At 33.2% G+C, this 21,744-nt stretch overlaps 1 protein-coding gene across 8 annotated transcripts in view; it reads right to left on the reverse strand.

Annotated features, from left to right (window-relative positions):
• LOC145293089 (stearoyl-CoA desaturase 5-like) overlaps positions 1–21,744 on the reverse strand; it is a 131,776-nt gene that overhangs the window by 87,798 nt on the left and 22,234 nt on the right. For 4 of the 8 annotated variants that reach the window (XM_080139457.1, XM_080139453.1, XM_080139454.1 and 1 more), the window contains one exon: positions 9,615–9,677. The exons of the other annotated variants lie outside the window; for them this stretch is intronic. The gene's annotated coding sequence lies outside the window, so the exon portion shown is untranslated. The remainder of the gene's footprint in view (positions 1–9,614; positions 9,678–21,744) is intronic. 8 annotated transcript variants of the gene reach the window in all.

Consider the following 21,744-nt stretch of genomic DNA (forward strand, 5'->3'; position numbering starts at 1 on the left):
TTTTAAAATCCTCTACTCAGATCTTAAAATACTATCAATCCCCCACTATGATCAGGAGAAAATTATAATGGCTGCTCAAGATAAAAACTTGAGCGATGCTTTTAAGAAAAGGAGTGGTCTCAGCAATGGCAGCAAGTGCAAGTTTTGCCACACAGAAGTAGAGTGTGAGCCACCTCATATCAGACTAAGGTTGTTCTGCTAGCAGACAGTTATTATACAACTCGACACAATAGAGTGTAAATATCTCTACTAGACGATCTGCAAAAAGTTGAATATCAAATGCAGCAGCAAGTCTTAGGAACGTATTTCCAACTATTCTTTCTGATATAAGTTATACACTATCTACTAGGACTGCAATTCTTAAATCTACCAATCTAGAAAACAGCCATAAAATCTGACAGGGATACAGGACAAGGAGAAAGAAGCAATGATGCTGGATTAAACAGATTTAAGAGAAAGATAAAATACCAAGATAACATGAAACTGGAATCTTAAGATCTCTATTGATCCAGTAATTATAGCAGGAATTTGAGTCATGAGAAAAAAAAAAAAATTTAAACTACCTGACAAATATACCCAGTGAATCAAGTGCAAGAGAGATGCAAACAATTGCATTTATGGGGACAACCAAAATCTTAAGACCTGTCGGTTTGAATATCTGAGTTAACTGGTAAATGTTTGGGATCCAGTAGGATGCTTCATCTCCAGCTTGGACAAACTCAAAAATGGCAAACATACTGCAATAAATTTCCTAACAGATTATATAGTGATGCCAACAATAAAAAAATCAGGAAGAAAAAATTCACTGGCAAAAATAAGAATGGGCCATACGCATTTGACCCACTCATATCCTGAAAATGAAGACCACCTAATGTGCATACCATGCCGAACTCCACTCACAAAGTACATTTTCATTGATTGCACTGATCTTATAACAAGTACTCTATAAAAAAAAAAAAAAAAAAAAAAAAAAAAAAAGGAACATTTAGGATTTATTTGAAAAAAAAAATAAATAAAACCACAGCTTACCTTTCATAGCTTAAAAAATTTTTTAGTCTTTATCAAAACTAAAACCATCACTCGTGTCAGCAGAAAAAGATAATCTATGACACAATCATGTTCTCATCAGATCAAAGTTAAGCAATGATGAGTCTGGCCAGTACCAGATGGGTGACTAATTGGAAATACTGAGCGTTCTATGTAAGAGGACGTTGGCACCTCCTCGCAAAAGGAGCAAAAACCTAACGTAGTCATCTACCTAAACTGGGATATACATGCGACTGGGGGAAATATTCCATGCCAATGGCATAGATAATCGGTATAAAATGACATACAAAGGTTGCCACGTCATAAAATGCAATAAGAATAGTGTGACCAAAACTAAGACTCCGGTAGCACCTTTATTCCTTCAGACTGAATCCACAGAACAAACATTACCTTGTAATCGACAAGTGAAATTTGAAAAAGTTTTAAATTTAAAAAGAAATTACATATTGATTCCTAGGAAACAAGGTCAGCATTTGAACCAAAAATTACCACAGGAAGTTGGTTTGCTGGTAATGTTGAATGCAGTGGCAGAAATATCAGAATCACAAACAATCAGCATGGGATGACTAGTAAATGTATGCTTAATTGACAGTTTACAATAGTGGAGTCAGTCATGTTGCCTTAATCAGCAGCTAGGAAATTTCAAATTAAAGACAAGAAAAAAATCATATACCTATAATTGTTTTTTTTTTCGCTTTGACATTGATAGTAAAAGTCTACTTTTTCTACTTAAAAAATTAAAACACTACCTCATAAATATGGATATGTGAGAGACTAGAGGAAGGTAAACTAATTTGTATATTCCTTTGAAAAACAAACATTAATTACTTATTTTTTTTTTCTTATTAGATTGGTTTCATGTCATTACACTGAATTCTATTTATGCATAGTTTCTACATTCTGCATAATTGCATAAAATTTAAGATAAAAATGTTTTAGTCATGGAAATGTGCGTGTGTGACCTTGTTGCTTTGTGTGCAATTAAGTCTACCAAACTCCTATCAGAATATTTGGTCTACAGAGTTGAAATTTGATATAGAGTAATTTAAACCTGTAACACTTTCAGTTTGTTTTTTTGCCAGTAAAATAGCTACTAAGTGGTAAAAAAAAAAGAAAAAAAAAAAGCATTATAATTTATTATAATAATTTATAAAGTATAATTTGACTATATCCCTTTTTGTTTCTACACGTGCGCTAATTAAAAGTTATAGGTTAAACAACTTTATTTTTTGCAGTTTTTGTATACATATGGATTTAGGTCACACACTAAAGGATGAGGCTGGTGATTTGTGTTTTGGTTGCAATGTTAGCTGATGGCACTTTTTTTTCCTTTTTGTAAAATCATTACATATATTAGGTAATAGAGAATTGGCCCAATAATAAGAGTGTGGAGTTGCCCCTTAGTTACCATTGCTCTCAGGTCTACTTTTGCCCAAAGTGATAATAGCTTTTAGGGTATCTGGTGCTACCAGATCAGGCTGGCTGAAGATACCGAGTTCCTGAGCAAAAATTTGGGGACTGGCTGTGAATATCTCTTTAACAATTCCTCCATTGGAGGAAACTGATTCAGCCTGCCTAGAGTGAATCTCATGAAGAGAACAAAGAACATGCCATAATAGTATTTAAAAAAAAAAAAAAAAAAAAAAAAAAAAAAAATCACTTCCATTCACTGAAAAATCCCTTAGGTTAACAAGTGGCTCTGCCTGGCAGAGAGAAACAAATTAGGCACATCTCTTGAAAATGAGTTCATAAACAGACCCTTGGGAGGGAAAACTCAAGTAGATTTACAGATTGTAAAACTAGATGTCTACTTAACTCTTCAGAGCAGGGAGGAGGAGGAGGAGGTGCTGGTAGGAAGAGTCTTTAGAAACTAGGCACTAACAAATTGTAGTAACGGAAAAAAAAAAAAAAAAAAAGCTACTATTTGTGATTGTGCCTAACAGAAGACTGGGGAGTTGAGCAATAACATATCTTCACATTACATTTAAACTTCAGCAGGATAACAATAATAAAGCAGAGAGGGAATTCCAAAGTCTAACAGTCTGAGAGGGAAGAAACAATTAGAGTAAAAGGTTTTATGGGGACCTCAATATATATATATATATATATATATATATATATTTTTTTAATACTTACAGACACTGAGGTTTTATCCTTTTGGAATCATCAGTGCAGGAAGTTATGACTGCTGCTGGTTGTGGGATTCAAACCCTGCAATGGATCTGTCTCCTTGTGCAAGGAACATAATTCCAGTGCCAGCATTAATCACTACGATATTCAAGTGAAATTAAACATTTATAAAGGCATAAATATTCAATGACGATCTACAGTGATCAAGTGACTGGGCTGTTGCGACCTTGCATATAGGCCAACTGACAGACTTTTCTTTCATGGGAAGTGCTTAACTGTCAAGAAACTTCTCAAAGGTGCAGAAATAATATATTTTTTCCATTATATAAAATAAACGTTCTTTTGTTTAATTCTGTTTTGGATCCTTTCCATCTTCCAAATAATCGGAATAAGTAGTGACCGCCAATTGATCAAAAACTGATTTTTCCAAAACTTATTAAGATCTATTAAAATCCATTATTTCTGAACAGCTTTTGGTTTTACAAGATAAAACCCTGAAGTTTATGTTAAAAGCAGAATAATACTTTTCTATCATTTTTAATAGAATTTTAAGTTTTAAATTTTAAAAAAAAAAAAAAAAAAAAAAAAAAAAATGTGCTTGACCCAGTTTTCACCGGTTTTCGAATCAATTAAAATAACTTTATGTATGTCTAAATAAAATTTACTAGTATTGGCCATAAGAATATGCAAAAATATTAGAATATAATTACCTTATATTTAAATAAATTCAAATTATTTAGCATGATTTTGTACATTTTAGGAACCATGTGCTTACCGCCGCCTTTATATTTCTCAGTTTTAATATCAGTTTTAGTCTATTTTTAATTACATGATTAAAATCATTTTTCCTTTATTTTTTAATTAATAATAACCAATGAGCCACGCTCTTTTTCCATAAACTAGATCATAGTGTATTTTCCCCAATTCTTTAATGCATAAATCAAGTTGACAAAGAGCAATTAGAATTTGGTGGCCCTTAAAATGGGCCGTTTTTGGTAACCCTCTGGAGGGATACAACTTATTGGAATGCCACAATCATCATCTACCTAAATCCATGTCTTCATAGTAATAGTTAATTTTCAAAAAAGGAGATAACTTTTTGTAACACCTAATGGGCTGCCGTATCTTAAACATAATACAGATACAATACTTATAATTTTCACTTTTTTTTTTTTTTAATTTTTTTTTGGTATCGATTCTTTAAAGTATTTTTTATGTACTGGTACATGAAAAGTTTGAACATTCTAAAATAAAATTTTTAATTTATTTTTGAAGATTTAAAAGTATGCCTTTTTTTAGTATTTTCGTAAAAAAAATATTTATCCTCATCTGAAAGATAATTATTGATAACATTCAATGAATCTCACTTCAAAACGCAAAAGATAAAATTAAACTCATTCAAATTTCGGATTTCAATCTTCGATGTTGAAGGCACTTTTTTTCTTTTTTTTTTTTTTACACTACACTTGTTCACCCTGCCACCACACAATGAGTGTGCTTAGTGAATTGCTTGAACTTTAAGAGGTCAAACAAGGGACAAATGATGAAGGCGGGTATGAAGTCCCAAAAATATATTTATACAATGAATATGAAAAAAAAAAAATTACACCCATATAAAGTGCATTCTTTATTAATCAGTGAAAATTTTATACTGATTAGATAATTACCTAATTTTTGGTAGATTTTTAAAGACAAACTGTTACAAAAATCAAAAACTCCATAAATTTGGCGGTTACTAGGAATAAGTTATTTTTTGATGAAGATTAGACTACAACATTCTGCATATAAAAAAAAAAAATTTTTAAGTCCATTTTATTTCCGTTAGTCTTCACTTAGTGTTGTGACCATCGGAAAAATCAGAACTTTTTGATGTGTTGAATCGGAATGAAAAAATTAGTCTTTTCAGATGCCAAAAACGATTTTTTTCTTTTTTTTTTTTTTAAATCGATTTTTGTTTGGTTAACTTTAATTTTGCTAATAATTAATATTTACTAATTTTAAACTACCACTAAAACTTGAATCTGAATTAAAGTGTATTTTTACATTTGCAAAAATATAGACACCTTATAAAAGGTTCTTGCATTAATCAAAAATAAAATAATTGTACAACTAAATATTTAGAGATTATTCGGAAATTTTATTAGAATCGAGAAAACACTGAAATTGTCCCATTACTAATATTTATGGTCATAGTTGTGGCATTTACCGTGGGTTGGTTGGACCGGCTCTTTCTAACAAGTTTACCATGCCCTGAACACTGGCTGACCAAGAATGCTTTCATTATGAACACAAGATTTGGTTCCATCAACCGACCCCGAAAAGGCAATAGCTCAGAATCAGTTCAGCATTCTACCTTACTGTCCTGAGCCAACGCTTCAACCTGGTGATGGTGCAATACTTATACATCTATGAAATCAACTATGCAGTTAGTTTTTACATTTCCAAGCTCAAGCATTTTTTTTTTAGCTGACGTGACTCAGTTTTGTAAAATGCATATAAAATATGGAGGAATAATTTTAGGTTTTTTTTTTCTTTAAATTTTAAAAATGACACGAAAATGTATTATACAAGTAAATTTGCAGAAAATCTAAGTTTATTTGCTGACTTGCGGTAGTTTGGAGAATTTAATATGCAAAATTGAATCGTGTCCAATAATGAAATATTTCTTGCTACAGACAGATTGTGTATCCTGTTTGTATTGTTTCTTGGCAAACAATGGATTTTAAAAATTATGGAATGTTTTTGCAGCTTGAACAAATTTAAAGCAAACAATCGTCCAGCAAAATAATTTCCTAAGAAAAAAAAAAAAAAAAAAGCATAAAACTAAATATATAGAAAAGTGAATGTGCTACATAGTTTTTGTTTTTTTTTGTTTTTTGTTTTTTTTCTTCAAACTTTGGACAATGTAATCTCCGACCTTCAGGTCGGTCTTGTCAAACTCAGGAATCTGCACTGAATTTTCAACTGAATCTTATTTAATGCACATTTATGTATACTCCTATAATTTTTTTTTTTTTTATGTATTGATATTCATTAAAAACCCTTTCCAATAATTTACAAAAAACTTTGTTATGAGTCATGGAATTGCATTCATCTGAAAAAGATCTAGCTAATTAAAAAATTTTGCTGACCAAACTCCTGTCAGTTTTTGGTCTACAGACATGAAACTTAATATATAGAGTATTCGAACCCATGTAAAACTTTATTTGGTTTTAGCCAGGGAAAATTGGTGCAAAAGTGAAAATTAAAAAATGGAATGTTCCAGGTGAAGGTCAAATGACGACATTACAAATATGCATACATAACGTAATAGCTATTCGTTCAGGTTTTAATTTTTAACCTTGCAAACATTTTTCCTCATAGCTCAGACATTAACGTTAAAGGAAATAGTAAATCTTAAGCGAAACATTTTGGTTTCGATTCTCGATGGTGCCGCACGAGTCATTTTTTATGTTTTAATTTTTTTTTTAAATCATTACTATATATTGGGTCCAATATAATAAATACGAAATTTGCATTAATTAAAATATACTTAAGCGTATTTTACGACCAGGCAATGCCAAATAGCCTGCTAGTATCTATATAAAAGTAAATACCCATATTCAAAATACTGTTCTCATCTTTAGTGCTTTTCTGGAATCTGCACAAAATTTCAAACTGAATCTCATTTAATCCAGAGGTAACATGCTTTCGTTTGATCAGCTTTGACTGGGTAGAAGTCTTAAGTAATTTGCAATTGCACTTTGGGTGTCATCCACATTGAGGATTAAACCTTCAACTTTTAATTGAATTTTATCAAGTGCTTTATCCACTATGCTACCTGTCTTTGTGCAAGGACCCGCAATGTATTGGACTTCTGGTATGGCTGACAGAACAAAAATATAGCCTGGTTTAAATTAAGGTTGTGAAGATTCACAAGTTCAATAAGATACACCTTAAGGTCGGAGGTTACAGCGACCGAAATACTGTGCAAATCAAACTTATGATCTCAAAAATTTAGAAATGTAAAAGCATGTGTGTACATTTGTGTTGCCAAAGAAGTTTTTTTTATGGAAAGTGACAACAGGCTGGGATCATGTTAGCAACCTCGACCTCAACTTTCTACTAAAATGAAGGTGACATTCATCTCCGCTAAATTGGATAGCTACAAAAAAAAAAAAAATAAATAAATAAATAAATAATCAGATTGTCTTATTTAGATATAAAGCAAGTCATTTCATTACAGTTTAGAATCATTTGCACATTTTATAACTTGTCTACTCTTAAAAAGAATTTTATCATTCCAAATCATTATACATATTTCCTAACTTGTTTTAAATCGTTTGCACATCCCTAGTAGCATGAGAACCCCCCACCACCACCAAAAACTAGGCATATTGAGAATGTGGGGAGTTGAAAACCAAGATGTCTATTCATATTACATTTAAACTTTTGCAGATTAGTACAGTCAGGGAAGCAGGAAACAGGGAAGAAATTCCAAAGCCCAGCAGTTTGAAGGAAGAAAATATTAGCGTAGAAAGCTTTCCGCTGCCTAGGGGCATAAATTGTGAAGTGGTGGGATTTTGCTGCCTGTCTAGAGGTAAATATGACTAGTTCAAAAGAAAATATACTTTTGTTGTATACATTATCGACTGGAAAGGAAAAATGAAGCAATTATCCACTTGTAAATTTATGTGTGTTGGGAAAGATATCAGAATAACCAAATTTTTTTTTTTTTTTTTTTTTTTTTTTTTTTTTTAAATCGGAACTTTGGGAGTATTGAAATCAAAAAAAATTTGTGCTTATTTTCTAATGCCCAAGACTTTAATTTCTTTGTTTAAAACTTAATTTTCCATGGTTCTTACAAATAATGAAAAATATTTATTGATCTTAAACCAAGAGCAAAACTAAAACCTTTAAGTAAAACCCATGCATATTTTTACATTTGTAAAAAATATATGCATATATTACACAAGTTTTTTGTGGTAATCCAAGCCCCCCCTCCCTCACAAAATAACTATTTAGAAATTTCTTTACAAATCAGAATTGGTAATTGTATCAGAATCCGGAAAAATATTAGGATAGTCTCATTACAAGGGTTCTTATCGTTGAGCACCATGTTGAAATGAAAGTTGGTCACTTAGCCCATGCGTGTGTAAATCATGTTAAAATCATTGCATCACTCCAGACCTACTCGAATGACATTTACACTGCATAAATGTTCATTTTAACTAAATTCTTGCCATGGTTTACAATGGCTGAGGGGTATGTTCCTTACCAATGGAGTCAGAGATGGCTTCATGACCAGATTTGAATCCCTCGCACAGCAGTAATCATGACTTCCTGTACTGAGGATTCCAAACAGGATGAAACAATAGTGTTTGTATGTATTAAAAAAAAATTATGTACTAGCAATTCAGCCTGGCGTTGCTCGGGCCCTATGTACTGTTCATAAATGTGCATACACGCACACACATTAAAGTTTGACTCGTGTCCAGGTAACCTACATCAAACATTTCAAGTGTTTAAATCCAAAATTGGCAGAGGAGATTGATAGAGTCTGCAAAGGTCAACTCTTTCAACTTTGACCTCTTGGCAGCCAAATGTTCACCCAAAAACTGATTAATAAGCTTGCTGCATGTCTGAATACACATTATGTAAAATTTCAAATGTTTAAACCCAAAATTGGCTGAATAGTTTGTTGGAGATCGCAACATAACTATTTTTAATTAGGTTTTCGATATGCCATGCTGTAGGCTTAGTGGTATATGGCCTCATCAATATGAAACCATTTCATGTCCGCACTGATCCAGAGACTTTGCAAAATTATATTAAATTAAATATATAAATTTGTAAATTTATTTACTTTTTATTTTGTTTACTATGAAACTGAATTATTTCAGTATTTGATTTTGTTGGTTAAAAAAAAATTTTTAAAAACAAAATAATTTATCCTGGTAGGTAGAAGAGTAATTTATCTTTCCTTAAGTAACATTTTTTTGTGAATTATCAGAGCCATTTTACGGGAATTATCACCAATCACATGACACCTTATGAAGGTCATGTATCTAAAAGTGAGGTATCAATTTAGTAGAATGTTATAAATTGAAGTAATCCCTGGCGTTAAGTCATTAAAAAATATTTTTCAAGTTTTTGATAACCTAGAATTTAGATCTGTAATCCATGATAATACCCGGAAAAAAAAAATTAAGAAAAAAATGAAAAGAAAATCATTTCCAGGATGGGGTAAGCTTCTTCAGGTCCACCATTTTATTTTAATCCAGACTTTGGAATTCTATAAAGTTCATGATGTCCGAGTGGTGTATACATTTAAAATGGCTAAAATTTCATTTCAAATTTCTTTTACACTAAGTACCTAAATTGCTTTTGAAAAAGCCGAATGAAAAGTTCATAACATGTAAGGATTGTTTGATAGAAGGTAATGCAAGCATACATACATCACACTAAACATGTTCAGCTCACCACTTCACGAAGACAGCGTGTAAACTCGCAGTTTCCAGCTAAAATATAAAAACGTTGAAGAAATAAAAAAATTTTTCAAGAAAACAAATTCAGAATTTACCCACAACAGGCAAAAAAAAATTTTTTAAGTGTATTTCGTGAACAAGCTGTAAACATCTGCTCTGGTTTCTCTGGAACACGACAAACCACCAGAATATGGCGAGCGCTGGCAGAGCTATTGTTAATTATTTTAACATTCAAAGATTTGAAATTACATTCAACTTGTTCAACAATTAAGTTAAGAAAATTACCTTTAAAAAATCAAAGGTAAAATTTACAAATAAAACACTTATGGTAGCTTTTTTTTATTTTTAAATTTCATTGTTTTCATTTATTTCTTCACTAAATATTGTTGCTTCCTACCGTTACTGATTGAAAGAATTAACCTTAAATCCATACCCTACCCCAACCAAAATAAAAATATTTTAGTTTTTAATTAAGCGAGAAATAAAAAAGTAAAACTTATATAATATTTTAATTGGAATTCATTATGAAGATGAGTATTATTTATATTTATTTATTTCGGACTATTATTCTCATCTTTATTAGTTGTTTCACAACGTTTCGGCCAACTATTCCTCTGGCCTTCGTCAGGTGGTGACCGCGACGGATAGGAACTTCGAATCTCCTAACTGCATTCTCAGCAATCACTGCCATCAGTAGTTATGTCCCACGTTTTAACCAAGTAAGCTTCTAGCCAGCTTTGGGTAGGATTGAAACCGCTATTTTCAGACAATGCTCATCTGGAACCGTAGAGATTCAACGTCTATCAACGGCACCATGGGCCCCGAAGAGTGATCAAGGTTGGATTTTTTTGATCTTATAAATCCACATTTATTTTTATTATCTGAGATATATAATCTATCTCACACACCATTCGGTACGGACCCAACCATGAAAGATCAGATAATAAAAATAAACGTGGATTTATAAGATGAAAAAAATCCAACCTTGATCGCCCTTTGGGGCCCATGGCACAGTTCATAGAGACGTTGAATCTCTACAGTTCCAGATGAGTATTGTCTGAAGATAGCGGTTTCAATCATACCCAAAGCCGGCCAGAGGCTTACTTGGCCAAAACGTGGTGAGACGACTACGGATGGCAGTGATTGCTGAGAATGCAGTTAGGAGATTCAAATTTCCTATCCATGACAGTTATGGTAGGTTGTTTTTATATTTTACTTTTAAATTTTTTTTTTTTTTTTTTTTAAATCGTAATTCATATCGAATGAATGTTGCTATATTTTGTTTAACAGCATTTGTAATATTCGCTCAGCAACGCTCAGCCTAATGCAGCAGTTTACATCAGGTTCTGGGAAAACCTGAGTGAACACTTACATACATCGGGTTCACCAGCACCAAAAATTGTCCGGATTAGATTTTTCTTCAGGACGAAAATATTTTCCGACTTCAGAAATTTATTCAAGAGAGATTTAACTTTCTACCAACTTTAAAAATCCATGGTGCAAAAACTTTTTGCAAAAAGAACTCAGTAATCATTAAAGTCTTTGTAAAGTTTCTTATTTGCTTTGCTACGAGGACAAAATGAGATTTTTTAAAAATTTTTAATGTGAGGAATATCCAGTTCCTCAAAAAAGGCACACTGGATTGAACAAAAATTGTCTTAGTGTAGAAGCATTTCTCTTTGCTGACCAAGGACAGAAATATAGCATAACAGATTCTACACCTTGTTCTCAGCCAAAAGAACAGAAACCAGTTGTGTTTATATATTTCTATAAACTGGTTTCAGATTTTTTAACTATTGACATCTGGAGCAAAAGGACTTTGGCTTAAAGTTTTGCGTTATATTAATCCTCATCATAAAGGTGATCAGCATTTATATGACTACGAACATCCGACACACAAGTCTTAGGAATGTAAAAAAAAAAAAAAAAAAAAAAAAAAAAAAAAAATGGAACTCATCAGCTGTGTTTGAAGAGCTTTTCTCTTTTTTTAACACACCATAGGAGTCAACACTTATCAAAGCCTAAAGACCAGTCTAGGATAAAGGATTAATAAGTGTACTGTGGTCACTGAGACAGCTTAGTCATTGTTAGTGGTATAAATTGGGCACAATTTGATTCTTTAAGGGAACGGTTCAACAAGAACTTATTTACACTGGACTCTAGAACGGCCATATTGTAGTCAGCTGGAAAGCAAGCCAGAATTCCAACAAGAAGGTAGTTTTAGAAAAGAAACTTTACAGAATTTGCATTTCGATTTAGGCACAGATAGAGTGGGGAAAAATAGTGATTGTAGCTAGGAGTTGTGAAAGTTTGACAAGCTAGAAGACAATTCTTGGTGGACATTAAAATCCAAGTAAATATATCTGAGCACCAAGATCTTAAGATTAATACTAATCAGAGATTAAGTCGAGCAAAGTATAATCCGACATTGAAGAATGGTAGGTGAAATATAAGTAACTAACATTGTGTTGCACTGTTAATAGTAATACACACGGACAATAAAACACTTTGGATAATCAGATTCAAGGGGGTTCTGCCAAAATAGTCATATTTTAAAAACCAAAGCATTTTAAGTCCTCAAAATACTTGCGTTTTGTTCGAAAATTAACATACTTTCAACTGAATTAATAATGATGTACATTATATATTTTAAGCAAATGAAGTGAAAAACATGTGAACATCATAAAACGGCGTTTTCGGTAAGGTTTTGTAAAAAAACAAAAGAAAAAAAAAAACTGATTTGTAAATGTTCGTACCATGTTTCTATGAAAAATGGTCACAAAATTTGGAAACTAATCAGAAGAGACATCACTTAATTTGGGGTGTCAAAAATACTTTTTACCACTTTTTTTTTTTTGTGTTAAAAACATTTCAACGAGTCTTAAAATTTTGAAAAAAAAAAAAAAAAAAAATTCATCATACACCCACTCTTAAGTAAATCAATCTTTTTACTGTTTTTATCCATTAAAAGTATAATTGTATGTTTTCTCTTGCGATAGCTAGCAATTTAAAAGGATTGCTCTGCAAAAAAAATAAATAAATAAACATAAAATAAATTTCTAGCGCTTGTGGAAAAGGCAGGCTCCCAGTCCCTGACTCGAATCGAAGTGGTGATTGAGGCTGAAGGCGGCTACTTTGAATAGCTCTACTACATAATCAAGTTAGCTGAATTGATTTTTTTTTTTTCACTAAAAGTTTTTAGAAAGTAGATCATTCGATTTGTGTCTTGGTCACAGAGTTAATGGCGTAACAAGTTAGTTTACAGTTTGGAGTCCGACAAGTTAACACAAAAGAGTCTGCATTTCGGAAGCTGAGAGAAACGGGACTTTAGCGTAATGTAGAAAATGACAATGTTTTGCACCTCCGATGGGAAGTCAAGAATATAGTTACATGAAATATATAACTTATTGTTTGGTTTCCTTCAAAGGGAGATGAACTTGAATAATGAAAAGAGATGAAGACGATGGAGGGATGTATGTTCTTTGCCTGTACACTACACAGACTGAATGTTAAACTGTTTTATTTATATGCGAAACACCCACACATGCATACAATAGAACATTTTAACCACTAGACAGGACACTGTATTCATCACAACATTAAGAGAAATCTTATATAAACCCTGTTTATATACTGCCCGACCATACAACACCTAAATTTGAGAATGTTGTTCTTATCAGGAGACTGATGGTTTGGCCACGCCTTTCACCGTCCACTAATTGACCTGGTTCGTAAGGCAATGACACCAACACTGCTACCTCAAGAAGAGTGATGTCAACTGAGGACATGGCTTGCAACAGTCAAAACTAACTTGGAAGCTATGACTGGCCCCAATATGTGGTGATGGAATAACAAATGGTTGAAGTATGCTGAGGAGTCAGCGTTGGACAGGCCTGGATGGACTGCCTTGACTTGTGATGTAACAAATTCACTTGGAGCTCAGCTCACCCTGGGTGAATGACATCACAAATGCAACAGCTACAAAATTTAGCTTGTAGAGAGCAAAAATAAAATTAAACCTTTTTTTTTTTAAAGCTTCTTAAGAGAAGCTGATAAATTATACAACTAAACACTAAAACTTCATTCAAATATTAGCAAGGGAGGGGGTGGAGGCACCAGACCTTGCCAGTCATAAAATATGACTAAATATATTTTAATTAATGCAAATTTTGAATTTATTAAAAAAACAATTCTCTATTGAATAGTGTGTGTGTGTGTGTGTGTGTGTATTGTCACGACCCGGTTAATGGATGACCGAATTGATTGGCAATCAGATCAAGACACATTAATTAATTAATTTTTTTGATATCCAATGTCTCATACTTATCTGCGGTTAATCGTCGGATGTCGGATCAACCAGCGAAATATATCATTAAGGGGAATGGAACAACAGAGTAATGAATAACGAAACAAACACTCAATCAAAGTTTAAAATTCAATAAAGACTTATACATCAAAAAGGAAGAAGAAGAAGCTCCGATAAAAAGAATGAGTGAGAGACGTATCTTTGGGGATGTTTGCCAGATGTATGCGACATGCAATTACGATATAATATGTGGAAAAGTTTGTGGATAAGAAAAGATATTGGCATGAGATAGGCCAAACTTAGCTGTTTTGTCCGTTAGGGTAAACACGGATCATAAATTCACAAACACGATATCCAAGAAAAAAGTTGAGATGGCGAAAGTCTATCTCTTCCTCGAATCTTAATTCCAACGAAGAATATATGGGAGTTCAATCGACAATACGATCGTATTTGAATAATAATCCGCAATTCAATTGATTCAAATCTCAATCTTCGATGAGGTTCGATTCTCGGAGATAATGTTTGTACACCGGGCTGTATCGCTTTTCGCCAACTGTTTATTTCTTATTTTCAAATCCCTCGTGGTCCGCTTTTCCCGCCACAAATGTTCGCTGTCTGGTTGCCATGACGATGTATTTCCGCTCGTTATGGCGATATTCACACCCAACCTCTGTCCCACTTCCCTCAGCCAAGTGACTGCCACGCCACATCATTTACAGAGAGGGGGTTGTCTGGCTGATTAGATTTTAAGAGAGAGATATATATATAGAAAGTAAGTCTTAACGCCAGATAGAGAGGTAGAGAGACTGAATGTTCATTTTGCTCTGACGTCACAATATATATATATATATATATATATATATGACCACCAACTTGAAAAGTTAAAACTTGGGTGCAATCAGCTAGAATCAAAACCAAAACATTTAGCGCTCCAGACACGTTCCTACCGTTTGAGCTAACCTGACAGCAGAGAACGATTTAAAATTAAATGACTTCTAGCGAGGATTGAATTTGCACATGCATAAAACTAAAAAATATGTCAACAAATTGAAATGAACATTTTGCATTTCAACTTGCTAAGACAAGTCTGTATGCGTTATCCATCCAAACAAAAGATTTTACTCGTTATAAACTATCCTTGGTGTATGATTACTATTTCTTGTTAATTCCAGTGTTATGTGATCAGTAGTTTAAGAGTTTATTGGTTAAATATTTACACATCTATCATTTTATTTATACAAGATTGAATATGCAATACCCAGATCTGGAAATGTTGGACTTTCTTCCAGGAACAAAGACAAATATAATTCAAGAAAAAGAAACTTGATAGTAAACTATGGTATGTTCTGCTTGTATTATTTGTAGAAATATCTGATTAAAGTCTGACTCAATCCACAAGTTTTAAATAGAGTAGCCTGAACTCAAACACTTTACAGTGCTAAAAAAAAAAAAAAAAAAAAAAAAAAAAGTAAGGAATGTGAAATAGAGCCCCTCAGAATGGTGGGATTGTGTTAATTTATAATGCTCACTACACATTTAGACAAAATCACCAAGGCTGTCTAGATAGTTTTTAATGATTAGAAGGTGCATTCAGACTCATCCGCACATAGTTATGTTATATGGTATCATTGGCAAAACGTAAAATGGATGGATTAGCCTAATTATAACATTAACTATGGTTAGAAGTGGAGAGTGGCACTTCCACTGCCCGTGTCAATGATCCAGCCAGAAATAATGCCTTGTTAAAGAACTGAACATCCATTTTAAGTGAACTACCAGGGAGACCCAATGTTGCCCGGGATTGAATGAGGATCAATGAGGGTTTCACACTCCCATATTTTATTGTCATCGAAATTGGTGAAATCAACCATTTTTCAATCAAATTAATTTCCTGCTCTAGTTGGGAATCATAGGAACCATGCTGCACAAGGAGGAAGCTTCACATGTCTACCTGCAGCAACTTTGTCCACAATACATTGTAGTTTACATTGCACTGTAGAGAATCTTCTGTTGATTTTATAAAATTATTTTATATAACGGCTTGAATTAAAATTTAAAATGCAAAAGTCAAGTATCAGTTTAATCGTGCTCTTAACAGAATTTTTTTTTTTTTTTTTTATATGCCAGGCCTTTCTGCTTATGCGGTGATAAAACTTCTCAAATGTGCTCACAATGTTAGGATATATAAGGCGTTAACTTTAGTTAAAAATCGCACATTTTGTCTTTCATTGGATTTGGGGGGGGGGGGATTATCGATACTTATGAAAGACATTCGATACATCTAAGAATACTGCCAGTCCAAAGTATGGGTGAAAATAAAAATTGGCCCAGCCATTTACAAGTGCATAGGAAATGAAATTTTCTTCTATATAATAGAAGAGATAGAGATAAAATACACCTATGCCAGAATTACGGAATTAGGCTTTAGAAGGAATCTGACTTATAATAATGCTAACAGTCAGTGTCGAATTTTTTAATCTTCCAAGAATCAGTTCAAATATTGGAAGACTAAAATATGGAGTTTTTTTTTTAACAATATACCTTCAGACTATGCAACCCTGGTGTTATGGACAGAGCCAATACACCAATAAAAGCAATAAAAAATTGCATGTGTTGTGCAAGAAAGCCTGGATAGTAATTTGCACAAGAGTCAAGTGAACAGATAAAAATGAGGGGCAGAATAAACTTGATGGTGAAAGAAGGGATAGTATCAACATTTTTATTGTTAGTTTTATTGGAAGTTTATGGAAAAATGTGAACCATCCATTGAAAGAATTGCAGAAAAAAAAGAAAAAAGTTTACCAAACGTCTGCATATGGAAGATTAGTAGGAAGATCTTTTGGCAGCCTCATAACTTGCTTCCTTATTTTGTTCTTTAGTCCTCACATTCCATGAGCGATATTTCTGACAAAAGAGGGAGGAATTACTGGGGGGGGGTCAGATTCTATTAATCTAATACTTATTGTTAGTTTTTGACCTTTAAGCTTTTTACATCAAGTAGCCTCATTCCTTGTCTGGAGCGATTTCTTAAAAAAAAAAAAAAAAAAAAAAAAAGTTAGATTGACCTAGACTTGTGTTCCTTGCTTTCACCTGATTAATTTCTCATCCTTTATGAATATACCAGCCTCCTAAAAGGATTGACAATAAGAATTGTTAAGGAGCATTTCAACATAGTCTTGATAAATATTTATGGATACTAGGTTATGGTTGGGCTATGTCAGTTCAATAGACAAAAATGTTATTGCATCAACTGTCAGTGTATTAATAACCCAGGTGACTTCTCTCTTGTATACAGAGGTCCAGAAACATTGCCAGTTGCAATAAAAATAAAGGAAAGCTTATTGTGTGTGCGTGTGTATCTGTGTTGGGGCGGGGTAATCTGGCAAAAATAAAACAACCGTTTTGGCAGAGACTATGATATAAGTAGTACTGGCCAAAATAAACTTCCAACCTTCTTTAAGAAATGCAATTTCAATAATAAGAGTTATAGGAAAAATTATAGCAGAATGGAGTCATTTAAGGATAACCACAGGAAATGTGTCACAAATTTAAAAGCAGTTCTAATAAGTTGGGATTATTATTAAGAGAAAAAAAGTTTGTTTCTGGATTTTTGAGAGGAGGATTGGTTATTTGTATCATTTGGATTCTTCGAACTACTGTTCTCATCTTGAGTGAGATTTTCACGTTTCGGTTGATGTAGTCAACCTTCTTTTGGTCTATCTTGATCTTGTCAAACTGAAATTTTCTGTCAAACTCAAGAATTTCAAATGGAAATTCTTAGTTAATCCACAGGGGTAGCATGCTCTCGTTACAAGAGCCATGACTGCATAGAAGTAATATGCAATTGGATTTTTTAAGTGTCACCTGCACTGAGGATTGAACCATCAAGAGTAATTTTTACAACTGGATTTATTAAGTACTATAATATGAATTTTGAGAGCCTATGCATGCATGTGTTTAATTAAATAATTCTTTTATATCTAGTGTCTCATGCTTACACAATCATCAGTGTAGGATGACAATGGTCTGGAGATTCAAACCCAGCCACAGAATCACCTTCGACTCCATTTGCTAAGCCTTTACCTCCGGGCCACCAAACAGTTGCCACAAGAATTAAAGGAATCAATAACTAAGAAATGATCAATTTAGTTTTTAACCGTTCTTAAGAGATGTAATTTAAAATGAATGCGGGAGCGGGAGGGGGGGGGCAATTCAATGCTAACTACAGGAGATGTGTCTAAAGAAGAGTTTAAATGTGGTTCTAGTCATAAGTTGGTTTATTAACAGAAACAAAAATCTAATTTATAAAACTGTGCGTATATTTTTTCAAAGTGCATCTCCAAGTCACGGTCACAGAGTGGCATGACCAGCATAAATTAAAACAAGTGAAGCATGCAGGATCCCGAGTGAGTGCGCAGTGAACAAAGCATAAAAAAAAAAAAAAAATAAAAATAAGTTCAGCATTTGCCCCCACCCATTCTCCATTTAGTCTCAAAAGTTCCCAGGGGGGGGGGCATCAAATCCTGGTGAAAAATGAACAAATGGTGCTGTTTTCTCCCCAGAACTGCAAGTCTTTGGAACTCTCTTCTAGAACACTGCTTTCCCAACTCTACTGATATGCAGAAGTTCAAGTGTAATGTGAACAAATAGCTTTGCTACTCATCTCCCTTCATAATGCCCCCGCAAATTGTCCCCCGATAGTAGCCCTCTACTTCAAAGTGGCACTTGCCTTGTTTGAGGTGGAGCTTGAATAATAAAATTTAAAAAAAAAAAAAAAAAAAAAAAAAAAAAAATGCACAGCGGTTGAACCTAAATGACAGCCAATCTCGACTCAATTGGTATGTGAACCGATAAGGAGTTTTGCATTCTGCACCACTATTAACAGATATTTTAAATTGGCAAACATCGCCACACCATTTCTTCCAGTTCCAAAGTGTATGCAGATTAATTGTTTCTAATGAATTTGCTTTGTTGACATGAAAAAAAAAAAAAAAAAAAAAAAAAAAAAAAAAAAGAGACTAAACAAGCAAAGACATCTTACAAGACTTACTTCAAAAATAATTTGCAGAATTATTTCACCATAATACTGAAACTTTAAATATAAAGCAAATGCTTACAAGTTTACAGAAAATACATGCACCATTTTTTGGATATCATGCAAAAGTAGAAATATGGGATTCATCATCGAGGAAATTTTTTTTTTTTTTTTTTTACAAAGCCTGACTGCCACTCTAGGATAAAGGTTAATGAGTGCACAGTAATCACAGAGACAACAGCGTATCAATAGTTAATGGTAGATTATTTAGGGGTGCTCAACAAGAACTTTTTACATTGACTTGAAGACTACCATATCGTAGTCAGCTGGAAAGCAGGCTAGTGGAACAGTTCCACAGGTAGGCAGTTCAAGGAAAGTTCTGTTCATGAATTTGAGTTGAGATTTAGGCACAGACAGAGCAGAGGAAACTGGTCGTAACTGGACAAGTGTGAAAGTTTGGCAAGAAAGGTTTAAGTTCACCTTTGTTTTTATAAGAACGATATATGGTGCAGAGTTCAATCCATGGTGAAGGATCATAAAAAAAAATAAAAAATAAAAAAAAGTAGTGTTAGAGTCCCCTGACATCCAGCCATAAAATTCTGCCGGGGAGGGGGTCTATTATACAATATGAAAATGGAGTGTGTAAATATCTCTACTGGACCATCTGTAAAAAAAGTTGAATATCAAATGAAGCAGCAAGTCCTGAGAACGCATGAGAAACAAAACAGAAATAAGTCGTACAGCATCCACTATGACTATGCAAACTCCTACAGCTACATATCTAGAGAACAGAGCTATTGAACCCAACATACATATACAGAATGCCTACAGCTATATCGCTATAAAACAGAGCTATTAGACCTGATAGGGATATGGGACGAGGAGAAAGAAGCAACCTTAAAAGTTAGTGCCACCAATGATGCAGAGTTAAACAAGGCTGAGAGAGAAAGGATAAAATATCAAATGTAGAGTATGAAAAGAAACTGGAATCTTAGGAAGATTATCATTCCATTAATTATAGAAGCAACTGGACTCACAAAAAGCAATTTCAAAAACTACTTAGAAAATATATCCAGTGAACCAAGTGCAATAGAAATTCAAACAATTGCAATAAACAGAATAATCAGACTTAAAATTTCTCGGTTGGAATGCAAGACAGAGGGTAAATGGCTGGCATTGAGTATTTTAGTTTATGGCCCTGGGCCATACAGTAGCTCTGCTAGTTAGTAATGGAGAGTTTCAAAATCTATAATGTTCAAGGCTATAGTTTCAGTAACTAGAAAACTTCAAATAAACTTTGAACTATCAATTTGAGAATAATGTCTGCCTAAAATTAAAGTTTACAGGTCAAAAAGTATTTTTTTTTTTTATTAAGAAAGAAGTTTTGCAACCGGAAATAAAGAAATAAATTAATAATTCAGCGAAGTCTTGTTGCTGTCTTAAAGAAAAAAAATGCAATGTGTTGTCTTAAAAACGATCACAATGTCAATTCCCTTTTAACAAACATATCTAATTACCATCAACATAATTCGACTATTTTATAGTTTCTTGCCATCACATGTGTGCAAATCTGATACCGATCAATGACTGTTCATTAACAATCTCTCACACACACACACACATTGGGGACGATTCTAAAATTTTTCCTGATTCAGTTTTACATTCCAGATTTCTTTTAAAATCTAAATAATTTTACAGAATTTTTTTTTTAATGTTTGCATTATCGCAAAACCCCATGAAATATGTGCATATATTTTATTAAAAACAAAAAACTACTTATGGAGTATGATCTATACATTTTTAGTTTCATCAGAAGTTAATAAAATCAATTTTATCATTTCCTCATTAATACCAGTAATAGAAAATTAAGTGTGAAACGAAAACAATCCTCAAAAATAAAAGAATCGTTTTTGGTTTCGGAAAATAGGCAGAAATTTCCGATATCCCAAAATGTTCCAATTTTTCTAATTCCCAATTATGATTTTTTTTTTTTAATTTTTTTTTTTTTTTTCCTCACACACACACACACTTTACTGTGACATCACTAATAGCCATCATCACAAGACCTAGGGTTGAATCATGACATAGCTAGGCCTACTTACACCTACATGCGATGCATATCACCACTCATAACTGGCAAGCAAGATGTCCTCCCAGTACCATAATCGCACCAAAATAAATGCATAGCAATCAACTAGTTACTATCAAAATTTTTTTACAATTCGGACAAATAAGCTTTATATTTAGCATCGTTTTTGTCTGGCCTTCCACTAGGCACTCCTAATTGAAAATGACCACCAATTGGTTGGTGCGGCATTCGCTCAAGGCAGGTTGAGCCAGCTTCCTTTGAAAAGTGAGGGGGGGGGGTCTCAGGAATATAAAACAAGGTTTCTAGTTACAACTATTATATAAAAACTTAAATTCAAGCCATTATTTTTTTTTTTTTTTTTTTTTTTTACAGTGATCACCACTTATCAAGGCCCGGAAGCCACTCAGGGATAAGGGTTATTGTAAGTACATCACGTTAGTGAGGAGATTTTATGAAGTGTTTAATTAGGGGGGGCGGTTCATTAGGAATTTGTTAACATTAGACTTGAAGACATCCAAGTTGTAGTCCGGAGGGAAGCAGGCAGACGGAACAGAGTTCCACAGGCGTGCAGTTCTAAGAAAGAAGCTTTGCTCATGAAATCCGCGTTTTGATTTAGGCACAGATATAGAGTGGGGGGAATTTTTCACAGTGGATTCAGCTAGACGGGTGT

The sequence above is a fragment of the Euprymna scolopes genome, chromosome 14, assembly GCF_053919585.1.
Source record: "Euprymna scolopes isolate OS-2025 chromosome 14, ASM5391958v1, whole genome shotgun sequence".
In the NCBI taxonomy this organism is placed as follows: Eukaryota; Metazoa; Mollusca; class Cephalopoda; order Sepiida; family Sepiolidae; genus Euprymna; species Euprymna scolopes.